This window comes from Dromaius novaehollandiae, chromosome 4 (genome assembly GCF_036370855.1).
Source record: "Dromaius novaehollandiae isolate bDroNov1 chromosome 4, bDroNov1.hap1, whole genome shotgun sequence".
NCBI lineage: Eukaryota > Metazoa > Chordata > Aves > Casuariiformes > Dromaiidae > Dromaius > Dromaius novaehollandiae.
Genome location: NC_088101.1, coordinates 38878612 through 38894607, shown reverse-complemented (window position 1 = coordinate 38894607; position 15996 = coordinate 38878612). Strand labels below are relative to the sequence as shown.

Sequence of the window (15996 nt, the reverse complement as noted above, 5' to 3'; positions counted from 1 at the left end):
TAGTACCATAGTTTGAGATGTGTAATTTTTAATTATGATTTTTAAACTCTTCCTTAACTGTAAAGAATAAATCATGACTTCCAGGGCTGGCAACGTAGCCCCTCTCCTTCCTCCTCCTGTTTCCTTGTGCAGAGAATGAAGCTCTTTCTTCTGCGCCTCCTCCTTCCCCCCTCCCGCGTGCCCCCCCGTCTGTGCAGTGCGTGCTCCCATGCCATCCAGCACCGTCACAGGTGCTGGTCAGACAGGATTTGTGCCTTGTTCCCCTGGCTTTACACGGTGAGGCAGCCTCCGTAGCTTTCTGTTCCCTGCGCTTTCGCACTCTCCTAGTGCCTGGCCCATTTCAAGGCTTTTTGCAGTGGGCTTTCTTATTGCCCGCCTACGTCTGGATCAGAGCTAAATACTACGTGTTGCATTGTAACATATCACCTAGCGGCAAGGAAATGACTGGAAAATGAGCACTGAAACACCAGGCAGCTGATGGAGTTTTTGTCCATAATCGAGTCATAAGCCTTTAAAGGATATCTTTTCTTCGGGCACCTTTGGTTTTGGTTCTGTGTGTAGACTGTGATATTGAATTTCTTAGATTTTTCCTTTGCTCAGGAAAAATAAGATGATTGCAATACTTCAAAAATTAAACATATTGTTTTTAAGGACCTTTTACACTTTAATATTTCTGGTTTTCAAGTGTTAAGGAAAATACTTTATTAACATGTTAGTTATATCGATTTGGGGCAGAAACTGATAGAGTGATGTCAAATACGAAACTATACAATTTTAACTACCATCGTGTCTTGATAATCATGATTTTTCCAATATATACACTTCCATTTTTGCAGCTATAAAGTTTTTTTCATCTTCCTCTGTGCGTGTGTTTGTGTGTGTGTGTGTACACAAAGTTGTACATTTTCACTGAAAGTTTTTAGTATTGCCAATAATCATACACTAAACATTTCAATACAACTTGCAACAATGGAGTTTTGTATATGGAGTTTGAAGGACAAGTATGCATTTAATTGGCTAATTAATGTAAGCATATTTCTTATTTTCTGTATTGCTATGCTAGACCCATATAGTGTGATCTGTTGTACTTTTGTACAAAAGAAAACTAAATGGATTATGTTTAGCATATGCACAGTGCATAAGTGCTATAAATATGTAAAGCCTTTTATGGTGTTTACCATGTAATATGAGAAATTCCTGTGATTATGTGATTAGGGATTTTATCAAAATGAATGTACATTTTAAAGGAGGTATTGACGCTTTATATTTTCCTCTGTATCATTTATATATTTGGTATGTAAATATCAAGACAAGGTAACTGGCTCAAACTGAAAGGAACTTACAGTGCGCTGGAACTTTGTGAAATATATGCATTTGTGATTTTGATAGTTACTGTATTGGTTCTTGGATTTTTAGTACTAATACCATTTAATACTAATACCATTAGTTTATACATTAATACATTTAGTACTATTTAGTTATGATTGTTTTAATTGCAGAACAGGGGATTTATTTAAATACTTTAACACTTGAGAAAGATTTTAGATAGTGAAATCTCTATGTGTCATTTCTATTAACAGTGAAGTTTACAGTGCTTCAGTATTTCATTACAGACCAGTTTTCATTTCCGTATTAGTTGGGGTGTAGGGAAATTCAGTGTGGTTGTTCTCGTTTGGAAGTTGAAATTTTCCCCCAAAATTTTGTGAATAGCATAACATAAACATTGAGACCAGGTTAGCTACAAAAGACTGTCCTTTACAGAAATGTGCAAGCCTTTTTGTGAGTCATGGTAGATTTACATTAAAATCAAACAAATTTTCCAAACAGATTTTAGTATGTGTGCATGTATGCCAAGAGAAGTAACAGAGCACACTCAGTTGCTATATTTCATAAAAAATCCACCTATATGGAGTGGCTACACACATGTATATGTCCATTACTTTGATATCTTTTGTTTAATTATAAAATACTGTTGTGTTCACAGGAATTTATTGACATCCCAAAAAGAAAAGTCTTTGGAGAAATGAGCATGTAATGAGCTGAGTGATTAACAAACAGTCATTAGTATTACACTGATAAAAGTTTGGAATATTCCGTATGAAGGTTGATGTACTCAACCAGCCTATGCTTCCTTTCTGCAACTCCCCGAATTAAATATAGCATTAACTCTGTAAGTCCAGTTAGGGAGAGAAGCTCATTTCACTTTGGATCATTTTGTAGTGAGCAAGCATTCCTTATCTAACCCTTGCGTGATGAGACTTCTCTTGTCAGCTTGTCACAAATAAAAATATTTTTCGAATGTGAGTCTTCAGTTGCGATAATCCTAGGTATTACTTGTAACAATAAGTAGGTACAGAAAAAGACTAAGGTAAAGTTCTTTCTAAGGAGCACTCGCTGTCTTTACTTTGATCTTCACAGTTTCCTTAAATATTTATTTCAAAAACCACTGTAGTTGGACATGTAACTAAATCTGGGATTGGAACCCAAACATTTGATTAAGCAAAATGGTAACTTCTTGAATCTTCTTCAGTGAAGGTGTAAGGAAAACAATCTGCCCACATTCAGTGGTTGCATGCATCATTATGGAAATATATGTGGCTTCAGTAGTTCATAAGCACAGCACAAAGAGAGATTTCTGTCGAGTGCAGTCCACTGCAATCGTAAGTAACCAAGTTGTAAAATCCTCCTAATGAACTGTGCGAAGAATAACTATTTTTCTGTTTGCCCACTGTACCAATCCTGAAATTGTCCTATCACCTCCTGTTTATTTTTTGCGGATGTAGTATTATATTGTTTTTTATTTTGTTACAATACAATGGAAGAAAAGTGTGAAGAGAGGGGGACTCAATCATTAAGATACACATTCTAAGCAAAGATCAAGTCTGTTCCTTCATTAATAAGATGCAGGAACAGTTATAGATAGTATACTCTTACATTTTGACTGTATTTCTGGTTCCTTTTCTTAACTTGCAGGCTAGAAGTTCTTGGCAAAGCTAAATATACAAAATAAATATAAACTACAGGGCAAGGATGGGTCCCTTACAGAAAGAGAGAGGAGAAAATGATTTACTGCAATAATGATTTTAGATATATACAGGCATCCCTTTTTTGTCTCGATTTGTTAAATTACCTGACGTCTGCATGTGTAATTTAAACAAAATTTTGTTCTCTAGTCTGTCTTCCTTTTGAGCTATCTTCTCAAGGAGAAGGATGATAAATGGAAACATAAACATAGCATGAGAATGTGAACTAGTTCCCAAACATTTCAGTGGTTTTTATAAACAACTGGTCATTGTTACCTTTTGCTGGATTAGTTTCCTTTAGAACAACAGGGCTCTTCAGCTGCATTACAAAGTTGACTCTAAATATTTTAGCGTAGTTGCTTAAAGGCTTTAATGTTTAAATTATGGTTATATAATTATACACTGTTTAAACAATTAGCTTTTAAGTCTAGCAATAAGCTCAAATTTTAAACACACGCTACCAAAAATGATAATGAAACTGGGTTTTAAAGACATAAGCTGACCTTAGTGAGAGCAACCATAGTTTAGGGGCATTTGTATTTCAGAATTTTATTTTGAACTGTCTTGTTTTCATTTTGAACAACAATAGTGATTCCCCCCATTATCCTTAGTCACCCTGTGAGCGCAGAAGTGATCAGCTGCTAGTTTTCCTCCTCCTGAACTCCATTTTTAGCATTCCTTACACATTGTGTGCCCTCTTCCATCAGAAGTGCCAGCTTGCGTCTCACTGGTCTACATCAGCACAAAGGCTTGTCTGAGGCTTGGGCCAGTGTGCCTTGCAGGGCTGGGATTAACATCGTAGCATGCTATTTGTCCCCTAAGCCATCATGGCAGCTGTTGGTTTATATTTTGAAATAATTGAAATATCAAAAAGTGACACAACAAATTAAAATACTGCTTACTGTTTTGTTTTAACTTTAGGAGAGTCCCCTAATGTTTTTGGACCACTGGTTTTCTTTACATCATGCTTTGATTGCCTTTTAAAAAATAACTTACAATTGCATTTTAATTTTTTTGAACCGCATTCACAGTGATTAAGTGCAGAAATGTTTATATGTGTAATATTTTAATACAGTAGCAGAAAGTCTAAGATAAAAAAATCATGCTATAAAAGTCAAATTCATTTTATCTATTTTATAGTGGCATTTCAGAAATCGTATTTCATACCTGTACTACATTTTAATTTTAGATACAGTACTTCTTTAACAACTTTCTAATTTATACAGTTTTTGTTTCATTGTCAAAACATTTAATTATATCATGTCTTGAAGGTGTAAAGCTGTCAAATAAATCAGAGTCTCAGTATAAACATTTGGTGAATTGCTTTTGCTACCATACTGTAGTTGTTACTGGGCAGTTAGTGGAACTTTTTTAAAGCATTTACTCAGCAGGTACAGGACAACAATGGTACAATGAATTGCTGATTGCTTGTAAAACAGCAGGTAGTAATGCCCTCACTCTTTGTAATTCTGCTTTGTAAAATAAAGTGGCAAGATAGCGCAGTGGAGAAAGTGAATGTGCAGTGAATATGTTTACTGCCTAAGGGCTGCTGGCGATTGCCAGTCCTATTTCAAAATATGCAAAATCCTTGCTGTTTTCCAGAGTGCAAGCAATGAAGTTCCCACCACAAGAGGGGATGAACCACGTTTGTGCTTTAAAAATTGTGGCAACGTGGGCAAGAAAAATAGAAAATGCAAAGACTGCATTTCCTTATAAAGGCTTTAATATTTTATTGAAAAGAAATTACAGATATCGTTAACATGTTTAAACTTGATATGAAGACAGAAAAGGATTCTAAAGCATATTCTTAGCAGTATTTTGTTCTGATGATACTACAGACTGTGGGCTCACCAAAAAGGGGTTTGGATGAAGTAAATTAGTTCTACTTTGAAGCTTTTATTTTCTCCTCCTTTCAAAATGAATGGGGAGGCCCTTGAATGAAAGCTGCTTTTCATTAGTGCCACCAAATACCTATTTGAAAGGAAGAGCTCTTTTAACACATACAAACAGCAGAGTAAAGGAAAGCTTCCTTTTTCTACCAGAAGACCATCGGCTAAACAGCTTCTAGCTTCTCTTTCCAGTCAGGTGGTTTCAAATCAGAGTTAATTACTCCAGTCATTTATTCTAATCACCCTCCTCGTATGGCCAGCAGTATTCTGTCATGGGGTGGCATCGTTTGAAGCCAGTTAAGTTTGAAAGCCACTGCAGGGTACTTGAGGCTCATTAGTGAGGCCTATCCATGCCTGGCTCTGGATATGCTCCCTGATTAACTCTCTGGTCTCCACCAGCACCCCCTCCCGCCCTCCCCTCCAATTAACTCTTGCCTTGCTGCTTGCCTTTGGCTTGCGTAGCAAAAGAAGCATTAAGGTACGCCGCTACCAGGCCGCTTTGATTCAAAACAGAGCAGGCTTGCGTTTACGACTGAATATAAATTCTATTGTTTTCTTGAAATACAGATTGCTTCCCATATGGGCAGAAACAATGTTTTTCTTGTGAGGGATTGGTGCCTATAGCAGCAATGCTTGGCAGCTCTCTCTGTAATGTCAGGCTGCCGTAGGTGTGCAAGTGTTCTTCCATGGTCAGCGTGCAGCTGTGCAGTATCTGCAGCGAGGTCTGAGCTCCATGCTACACCGTCACCACGGGTTTTCCTGCTGTCAGCAAAGAGAAGGAATGGCCATGTCCCCTGCCAGTCGAGTTGCTGGCCTGTCCTGGGTTTGTATAGTTCTGATTCAGGCCAGTTGTGAGTTGGAGGCATCTTTCTTTCCAAACGTTACAAAAACATTTCTTTGCTATTTTACTTGGCTTCAAAAAAAAAAAAAAAAAAAAAGAAAAAAAAAAAAAAAAAAGAAAAGAAAAGAAAAAAAGAAAGAAAGAAAAGCGGTCTGTCCTCCAAAGTAGAGGGCAATTCCTCATATGAAAATACTGACATGTACCAGATTTCTTAAAAATAGTGTTAATTTCCTTCATGCTCTACCTGTGAGGTTTAGTTAATTAAACTATAAAATGTTACAGAGATTGGACTAGGCATCCAAAACACTTGTAGCAACACTTCTGTTGTATGGATATAATGGTGAGGAACTATGGGGACCTTCAGCTTTCCAGAATAAGGTCTCCCAGTTAGTGATGGCTCTGAATGACACTGAACTTGAGACGAGGACTTGATGTTATCCTTATGCTTACCTTCCTCCAGACAGTAAAGCTTGCATGGCAGAGGTGTGGGATTTTATTTCTAAAATTTTATGCATTAATGTTACCCTAAGTCAGAATAGGTAGTTTTAGTACAATGGTATTTGATTAAAACCTTATGACTTTGTTGTTGCTACTTCGAAACATTACGGGGTTTTAAAACTAGTTTCTTTCTCCATACAGGGAAGTAATGTCTTAGATCAGCTGCCTGCTTGTTTGGCTGGTGAAGAAAAAAAGCTTGAGACATCTCTAGCAGTTCAGTCTCTGAACTAAATGTTAATAGGAGGGCACTAAATACTGTTTTATTGCGATATATTTTTATTTTAGTTTTAAAGACTGTTGCTTTTTTAGCCGTCTTCTGTGAAGAAAAAAATTATATTGTTGGTAGAAGTGAAAATTCTAGATTCATCTAACATCTCACTCAGCTTGTAACTTGAAAACTTTGATTTATTTAAAATAATGATAACTTTGACCATATACTTTTTCAATATATAACTTGTAAATTTTAATAATAGTCATCTCCCACTCCCTTCCTACTAACACCATTCATGGCAAAGTATTATAAAGATTATGAAAAGTTTGCCCTCAGCTACAGACTGTCTGTTGCACTTTGAGGTGTTCACACCTTGATTTCGTGAGCATGCTCAATAGAGACAGTATGTCACTTGTCTTGCGGTGTACAGCTGTCACAGTGAAAAAGCTGAAAGTTTGAAGCAGTTTAAGTAAAGGAAGGGAATAAAATTCAGAAGAAATTGAGCAAGTCCCAGGAAAGCATTATGGATAGAGCTGGTTGAAACTCACTGCATGGTGAAATAAGAACAAGAATGAGAGATTGGCTTTTCCTAAGGATGGGAATTTTAAAAAGTGGTTTACAAGTATGATCCATTTTCAGTTTGATTCCTTTCAGGTGTCCAACCTGACTCCTAGGAGCTCTTGGTTCTGTCACAAATTCCAGCACTAGCCAAGCTACTCCTAGGGAGTCGGAGACAGCCCAGGGGATCCACTGGGACACTGCCCGTCAAACTATCAAAAAACACTGGGGCAGTGTGCTCCTTAATGAGGAGACTGTGCAAGTGCTCCTCCTAGGCTATTCGACGTGAGATGAGCTTGAACACCAGTTTGTCTGGATCCGGCCTTGCTTAGCAAATATGCCAAAACAAGACGTTCCGTGGAAACCTGTTTGCATTTGGGCAAACTTGCAAAAAGCTTTTCATTTCCCAAATAGTATTTCATCTTCCACAAATCTGAATTTTCTCTTAAATGCTGAGTGTAGAAGCTCTGGTGTGATCAGAGAGAGGAGCCAGCCCTACCAGGACTCCCTTCCCTTTTTATTTCTTGTGCTGAGAAAGAACGTTTTCTAAAAAGAAACAGAGAAGCCTTGAGAACTGTAGGATCTCATACTGATAGGGTCATTGACGCACGTCTTCTCTCTTTCTTTGTCACTGCTAAATAATAATTCTCTCTCCTGTGTTGTTCAAGTTAAATACCAACTTTAAAGAGCCTGGTGTCTTTGCCAAACGTACTTTGCATTGTTGTCATCCTAAGCAACTATACAAAATGTCTTCATAAAAGACAGGACTTGTCTGTTCATAATGATTGCAAGGTAGCAAATCCCATGCTTATCTGTGCATGTTAGCCCCGAATGTGTTACTCAATTGTGCTGCGTCATGATATAGTGCTATTTCCTATTTTTCCTGTAACTGATTGATTTATTCAGATGCGGTACCCTAATTGCCTTTGTAAATCTTACGTTCTGTTCTCCAAAAGCTCTTGAACACTTCCTACTTCATGAATTAGCAGACAAGTCAAATGACAAGATTGAATTGACTTGTCTGCCTGGCTTGCATCTAACCTGTGTTTTAAATTTTAAATTCTTTGACCTTTTGTCATACTGATTCTTAAACAGTTTTTTCTAGACTATTTTTTCCCGGAACTGGCTTCAAAGACAAATTAGATCTGTCTCTATAGCTATGCTGTTTGCTTGTGCTCTTTGCAGTGATTTGAAGACCATGTGTTTGCAACCATTTCCGTCTCTCCTTGCATGTGTACTAATAGCTGTTGATCATCACATTTCACATGAATTGCATATACAACTCACCCATCAAAGCACACTATAAGTGTTGTAAGCTGTTGAAATAGAGTGCAAAAATAAAGCAGCAATTGACTTCAGGATAGCAGACAAAATCAGAAGGGTGAGATGTAGGGGATTTAGTTGTAAAATATATGTATAAAAAAAATCACCAGTTTCTCCCAGTATGAAGTATACTGCACTGTTGTTAATCAGACAGTATGAGTAGACTTAAACTTTAAGTTGAGAATTAAACGAGATCGAAACCTGTAGTAGCCATTCTAATATTTTACATGAAAGCTCTTCCCAGTGTTGTTCTGTTTGTGTTCATGTAAACTTCTTTTACGTTTTGATCATGCAAGTTTAGTTCTTGTTTAAGACATTTTCTCTTTTTAAAAAACTTCATGATCTTCACCACATTCACTAAGTTTCACCATGTATTATATTAAAATTATGGTAGGAGTGTATGTGTTCAGTGGTATGTAAGCTAAAACCCAGAAGCTGAGTACTTTGGCTCCGGCCATAGCATTTTTCAGAATTTCTGTTCGGCCTGTTTCTGTTCGAAGTTTCAGTACAAAAGCAAGCTGAGAGGTGTTCAGCCTCAAAGGCAAGCAAATTTTATATGGTTTACAGTTTTGTAGTGTGTGTTTTGCAGGTCTCTTGTAACAAGAAGGAATCTGTAGCCTTAAAGGGTGAATCACTGTTTACCATGACAAATGCTCTTTCAGAGGTGCATCGTACAGTTTGTCTTTGGCTAAGATTTGGCATTTGGCAGCAACTGTGTTCATGTTGACAAGGCACAACTTGATGCCATGCAGAAGTCCCTTGCTTAGAAGCATAAAACTTAGCTGACGTGTTAGAAACAGTATACCTGCATTAGCCGTCTGAGAACAGAGGTATGTTAGCTTGGCGTGCTATGCTAGCGCCGTTGCACAGCTTCCCTATTGGCTCCATCAGCTCTGTCGGTGCACAACACTGTGTTGTGAAATATAGTCGTATCTTGTGGGATTTTGTTGTTTGTTTTTTTAATACAAAACTTCATTTAAGCTAATTTGACTGAACCAACTGTCAGCTGTGTGGTTAACAGCCTGTGCTTCCATGGGTAATAAGTTCCAGATCCAGTCTGTCAGTCTTCAAGCAAACAAGTGCTGGAGGACCTGGGAGAGGAATTGCTGGATTTCGGAGAGGAGGAAGCTTCCTGCCTCATTTTGGTGCTGTGTGGGGAAGAGGGAGGCTTAAAGGGGTTCTCGTCCAGACTGATATTCTTGGTCTTGGGAGATGTTGCTGACTCTTCCGAGGGGAGGATCCTCCGAGGATGTAGCAGACTTTTAAACGTGGACAAAAATTAGGGGGGAGGAGAGGGAAGGGCAGAGAAATCAGTAGCATTTCCTGGTGTTACAGATACTTGCTTTAAACCATATTTGTAGTAAGAAATGGTTATGGTCTAACCAGTCATGGTTAGATTTTCTGAATATCTCAGGGGAAGGAGAAATGCAAGCTGCATACATCAGTATTATCATATTTATCCATAATGATAGCCATTTGTATGACTCCACAACTGTGATTAATTATGGCTTTCATTTATTATTTTTCATGTAGGGTAATTCAATAAAGCCGTGCTGGTCAGATTTTGTTCTTATCACAATTCTGTATCTTTTCTCTCTCTGTCTAAGAAGAAATCAAACAATCCGGAAGGGACCATTCTGAGTTTTTCTTTGAAAAGCATCTGTTGTTTTGTGGAGCCAGTTGGCTGAGACAGGTTTTGCCCACTCTTTTTAAGTGTATTATGGTCACAACTATGACTGTGGCTATGTGAACAAGTGGGGAAAGCTAACGTGAATTTATAGTTCTGTTCTGAGTACCTGTGGGCACACTCAGTGAAAAGGAGACACCAATTACATTTTCTGTGGGCAAATTAGTCCTTATTCAGCACAGAGATATTGTAACTACACTGCTTTTAGCACCCATGTTGGCATTTTTAAACCTATTTTTAGTTTCTTTACACTCTACTGCTGTCTTTGGAAGTGTGTGTTTTTAAGTCTGCCTTTCCAGATGTTCCTCTAGCTATAATGCTTTGTGTCTTCTCATAACATTGTAACAAAACTCAAGAGATCCTGCAAACAAGGATGCTTAACTTCACCCCTGTAAGCTGTTTTTCTGTGAAGGCAGTGAAACTGCTCACGAGTAAATTTAAGCATCTGGGTAAATGTTTTCACTGCTGGCACAAGTTAGATGTCTAAACTTGGGAACTTAACAACAAAAATGTAGCATTTGGTGTGTTTACCTATATACACTTCATGATAAATTGTAGCCATTTTGCCTTAAAATATTGTTTTCAGATTTCCATGTTGCCATGGATATACTTAGCATATTGCATATACTGGAAAATAATTTTTAACGGTGATCTCTGCCCTTTATAGAGAGTGTGGATGTGAATGCTTGAGGCCAAGTTTTCATGTTTACCCAAATCTTATGTTCTTGGCAGCTAATGGTAGACACTTCAGTTGAGATTACAGCTGAATTTCAAAGGAAATGTAGCTTTCATTTTATTAAATATGTAGCAGCTGTCTGATTCATCTATTTAAAACTATAAAATAACAACTGTAGACTGAGTATAGACCTTGGCATCGTTGCCATATAGACCTTGGCACATTTTTTTTGGTGAAGTGATGCTTATGCAGAATTTACCTTGCCACAGAATTTTGTTTCATTTTGTTTCAGTTTCTCTTTTGTCATTACGTAGTACTTTATTGATAAATAAAGAGAAGCAGAGGAAGTGGAGGAAGGGAGGTTTGTCTTCCAGGGATCGCCTCAGTGCGAGTTTCTCCTATAGTTACTGATATCCTTTGTTCTGTAAGAGCAGTCTTCTTGTATAAAGCATCTGAGCTAACTCTTTTTATTAAGATTGTATTTTCCAGAGTTCTTTTTCTATTTTATCAGACTGTTGGTAACAAAGTCGAAAAATAAAGTAAAATGCTAACTTTAGTTATAATAGTAAAGAAGAATATACTGGCACTATGCTTCTGGGCAGCATTTTAAAATAAAGGAAACAGAATAAAGGAAAAAAGAGATAATCCATATAACTTAAGCTGTAAAATAATTGCTCACTGTTTGAGGTATTTCAGATTTAACAGAAATTGCAAAATGCAGTAAATAAAACTGTATGTATTTTCTGTAGCTCTCAGCTGGGAACAGTTATTTATGGCAAGTTAGACACCACCAATTGTGTAAAAAGTTTTGATATCCGTTTCATCCTTTCAAAATTTATATTGCCTCCTAAAAAACGCTGAGTTTTCTCCTTATTATGTCAGCTGTCCTCCTCTTCCTCCTGGTATCCTCAAGGCAAGCGTGAGTTCAATATGTTTCTAATAGTATTCTGTACTTTTTTCTGATGCCTACCCATGTGGTCTAGTAGTGTTTCAGATGAAAGTGTATTTGGTGATATACTTTTAAATACTATCAGGTACTGAGAAACCTCAAAAGATGCAGCCAGCACTTCAAGAGTTAATATGTTATTAGGAGGACAGGAAATCTGGCAACTATTGCAGAAACTAGACCTAATGGTGCACACAAACAATTTGTCAGTCTTCGTAAATGTGAATAGCTTTCCGCAAAGTGGCTGCTCTTGCTTTGTTTGAACAGCCTAAACTTTTCCTTTTTGGACTTTAAATCTTAGAAGTGAAATGTGATCCACATATTGAATCAAAATCATTTAATTCAAAGCATATTTTGATTGGAACAAAGTTGACATGGAAAGAAACTCTGTAATAATAATAATAAAAAAAAAAAGTTGAAAGGACCTCCTATCATATATTTAGCAGGAAAATTTGAAACAGTTCTAATTAGGCTGAAAAAAGCAGCCTTCTTCATTGTAGCTTACAAAGGTCATATATCAATGCTAAGGCAGCACTACCAGCTAGTGTCTGAGAGCCTGCACATGCAAACATTACTCCAGTTGTTTGGGGTTTTTTGTAATGTGTGGGCATGCACATGCTTACAAGCCAGAATACACACACTGTGGGTTTAAACTAGTTACCTGGTACTTCAGATCTGTGAGTGCTTTGTAGTGCTCTACAGAGTGTGTTTTTCACATGAAAACTGTGTTGATGCTTAAAATGTATGAAATCCAAATTCATGCTTTTGTGTTCATACATTCATATTTTTGAATGGAAAGGTTTTTTTTTAAAAAAAAGCCTCAATTATTTTGAGTGATTCAGAGTAAATTCCTTACTTTAAAGTGGAATTAAAATGTTTAGCCCATTGGAGAATATAGGCAATTATTTGTACTTGAGATTTGTAATTTGTTACTTGCCAATGTAGTATAGTCCTGGATTTTTTTCTCTTTTTAATTGCATGAGTAGAAAAGATTTGTTATGCATGAGAAACAGTTTTGTGGTCTCATCAAAAGTTTCTCCTTTCTTTTTAGCTATATAAAACATATTTTGTAGAGGCTAGACTTGTATTCTGTCTTTCAAAATAAGAGTTACATGCATGCTTTGTGCTGTGCTTTGGGATTATTTTGCTTTAGTCAGCATAGGAGTAAGGCAAGCAAGTCTGTGGCCTTATACTTCTGAATAGCTTCATTATGAATAAATATCCACACTGGTGAGAAGAAATACACTTAATATCTTTACCTGATTTCAGCACTGGAACATCTTAATCTCCAGCACATTATGTATTTATTTTTAATAGACATCATTTCATATACTGTAGTCCATTAAATAATCTAAACCAGAAAGAAAAAGTGGAGGGCAAAACCCCATGGTAGTTACTTCAAAGATACTCACCATTTTACTCAGAAACTTGATTCCAAGGGTATAGGATAAGGACTGCTTGGGAAGTGTATTGTAATGAATGACAGGAGTGCTTATAAAAAGAAAAAAAAAAAGGAAAAATCTTTCCTAACCTGGCTGGTTTTGTATTTTTGTCATTCTGACTATGTTTTACCAAATCACTTGTGTTTTAGACTGCTGGTCTTCACTTGCTAGCAGAAAATTATTCTCTATTCATTCCTTTTGGAAATCATTACATGAAAAGATGGAATTTAAATAATGAATTTCAGAATTATTCTTGAAGAAGTAGTTTTAATTGCATTTGCTTTAATGACATCAGAGTGTACATTTGAAAAATATTTGTGAAGAAACTAAAAATTCCTTGTAAGATCAAAGCTCCAATTTGTTGATGTTTCTGCAGCATTTCTACCTTGGGAATGGAGAAATGAAAGTTACTAATGGCTGTTTGTGTTTGACATCTGTATACTGTACTTTTTAGCATATCTCCAGTGTTTTAGTCTCTGCCTAATAGATCTCATTAAAGAAACAGATATCAGCCCCAGGACGGTTTGTCAAAGTTGAGATGAGTCCCTGTGGACGGCACTGACAATTTGCGTGCGGCTTCGCATGACAGTCTTTTCAGGGTCTTATTTGATCCTTAACAATCGGGCATTAGGCACTGATTTATTTTACGATAACTCAATAGGATTCGATATTACTGTATTATGCTGGACATTTTAGTGGATTTTCGTGTTTTACTTGCTTTGCTCAGAGCGCACGGTGGGTGTAAATGATGCAGGCAGTCTGCTCGGGGAGGGCTAATGGCTGACTGGGTGGTTTTAAGAGCGGCCTGGGAAGACGGTTAGCATCCCATAGCTGCGTGCCATCTTTAACGTGATCCTTAATGAGCACCTTCTGCCCTAGATGTTTAAGTAATCCGAAATGCTTAGCGTTCGGTACCCTTGGTTTAGTTTTGCAATAGGCAAATGCTAGCAGTAATAATTAAAAAAAAAATCCCTTTTTAAAAGAGGATAACTTGCTAGGACTGTAATGGATTTGTCTTATGGGTTTATGCAAATGGGAACCTTATTCATTTTTCAGATTTTTTTCAGTGGTGCCCATCTTAAATAGTACGTATCAGTGTGGCTCTGCGGTGTGTATCGCACATACTAATACATTGCATTGTTTGCCTTGAAAAATTAGTTTAGTTTTTAAGCATTGTACGGCCTATTAATTATTGATCCTCCGTCAATGGAGTCATAGCATGAACACCTCTCTCAATGAAGAACTTAACCGTGAACCTGCAATGACAGGCAAAGCTTATTTATTATTTGCGTTTGTGTATGCGATGTTTGGTCTGTCCTTCAGGGTCCTGAGTATTAATGTTGACCATAGTCATTTTGCATTTAGCCCTCATGTTTGTGATTTGGCATATAAGAAAGATGGTTTAAAATTGCCTAATATAGGAAAATAAAATCTACTACTGAATTTATATAAATTGCAAGTGCAAATTAATTTTGAACTTGAGGAAGAGAGGTAAATTGGCTACCAACCACTCCATGAACAGGCAGAAGGTGTGTGTTTTGGTGTTGCTTTTTTAAGAGCTTTTTTTGATTTACCTGTTAATCTGAGGAGATTACGGAGTGATATTCCTTTAGTTATTCATGTCCAGGTGTTTTCTAAGTGTAATATGACCGTTACAAATCTAGTTTTTGAAAACAAAGCAAAATGTCAGAAATGTCTGCACATACTACATGTATATGAAAAATCCCCCAAATCCTTAACACTGTTTTTTTCCTGAGAGAAATAGTATAATGATAATAGTAAGTATGTTCTAGGGTTAAAATGTTTTAGTGGGATAGCAGGAAAAATTAACCCCTATCATTGTAATTTGCTGAGCCCTGTAGAATTTTATGGCTGCAAATTGTAGTGTTATGGACACTCATGAGACTCTTGACTGTTTTTTTCTTATTAAACAATTTTGAAATCATTAATTTTTAATTGGCCTGCTTGTGGTTTTTTATAGCTTTAATTGTGTGTGTCTGATTTTTTTTTTATTTAAAAAAGAAAGAAAATAAAACAAGTAAAAAAAAATTCTATCCAAGCACATATGTCGTAAGATAGTTCCATATGATCATCCAAAGAGGTAGTATACTGTGTGGTAATTCATTTTAAAGAATACTTTCAGCAATGCAGTAGCTGGGAATCCTAATAAAAATAATAATAAAAAAAGAATGATATGAAGTAGAAGATATGTACAGGTCTTTTCTTGATTGAAAGTTCTAATTAAGTGAATCGAGGAAAATTAACTGAAATTAGCTGTCAGAAAGTCACATTTAAATGAGTGATGATCTGGTTTGGCAGTAAACATTTAAATGATATAAATTGCCATTTAAGTGTATGGTTTAATGTTTGTCATGCATTAATATGACATGAGACTGCAGTGACAATCAAGCAGCTTGCTCTAATTTGAACATATTTAGGGCTTTTGTGTGGAGTGCACCACACAAATTAAGACAATTGCTGTTTTTATGTGTCAATTTAAATGTTGTTTCCAGGCATCGGTTAATGAAACAAACCCATCATTTTTGTGTGCAAATTGCATCGTGGTTTCCTTGGTTTTCAGATTAATTTAACTTCTCCTGCTCAAAATTAGGAATTTCCTTTACGAGGATAATGCTGTTAGTTTCTTTATACAAAGCAAATATCAGACTTCGTTACATTGTCCCATCTTCTCATTAAAATAGGAGATATATTGAATTGTCTGTATAAAAGAGAAGAAGCAAATCCTGCTAGTGATTTAATCCAGAGAAATGAACTCTTTAGATTACAGTGATTTTTATCTTTGAATATATTTGTGATATATCTAATACCATTATGGAGAGATTCAGTGTTGTTGGGTACTTTTGCCTTGGGATTGGATTGTAATTAGATAATGTGATCAGAA

The 15996-nt window shown here is 36.5% G+C and overlaps 1 protein-coding gene across 4 annotated transcripts in view; it reads left to right on the top strand.

Moving 5' to 3' along the window:
* The window catches only part of LRBA (LPS responsive beige-like anchor protein), a 417031-nt gene that overhangs the window by 341106 nt on the left and 59929 nt on the right, over nucleotides 1-15996 (top strand). The gene's annotated exons all lie outside the window — the stretch shown is intronic.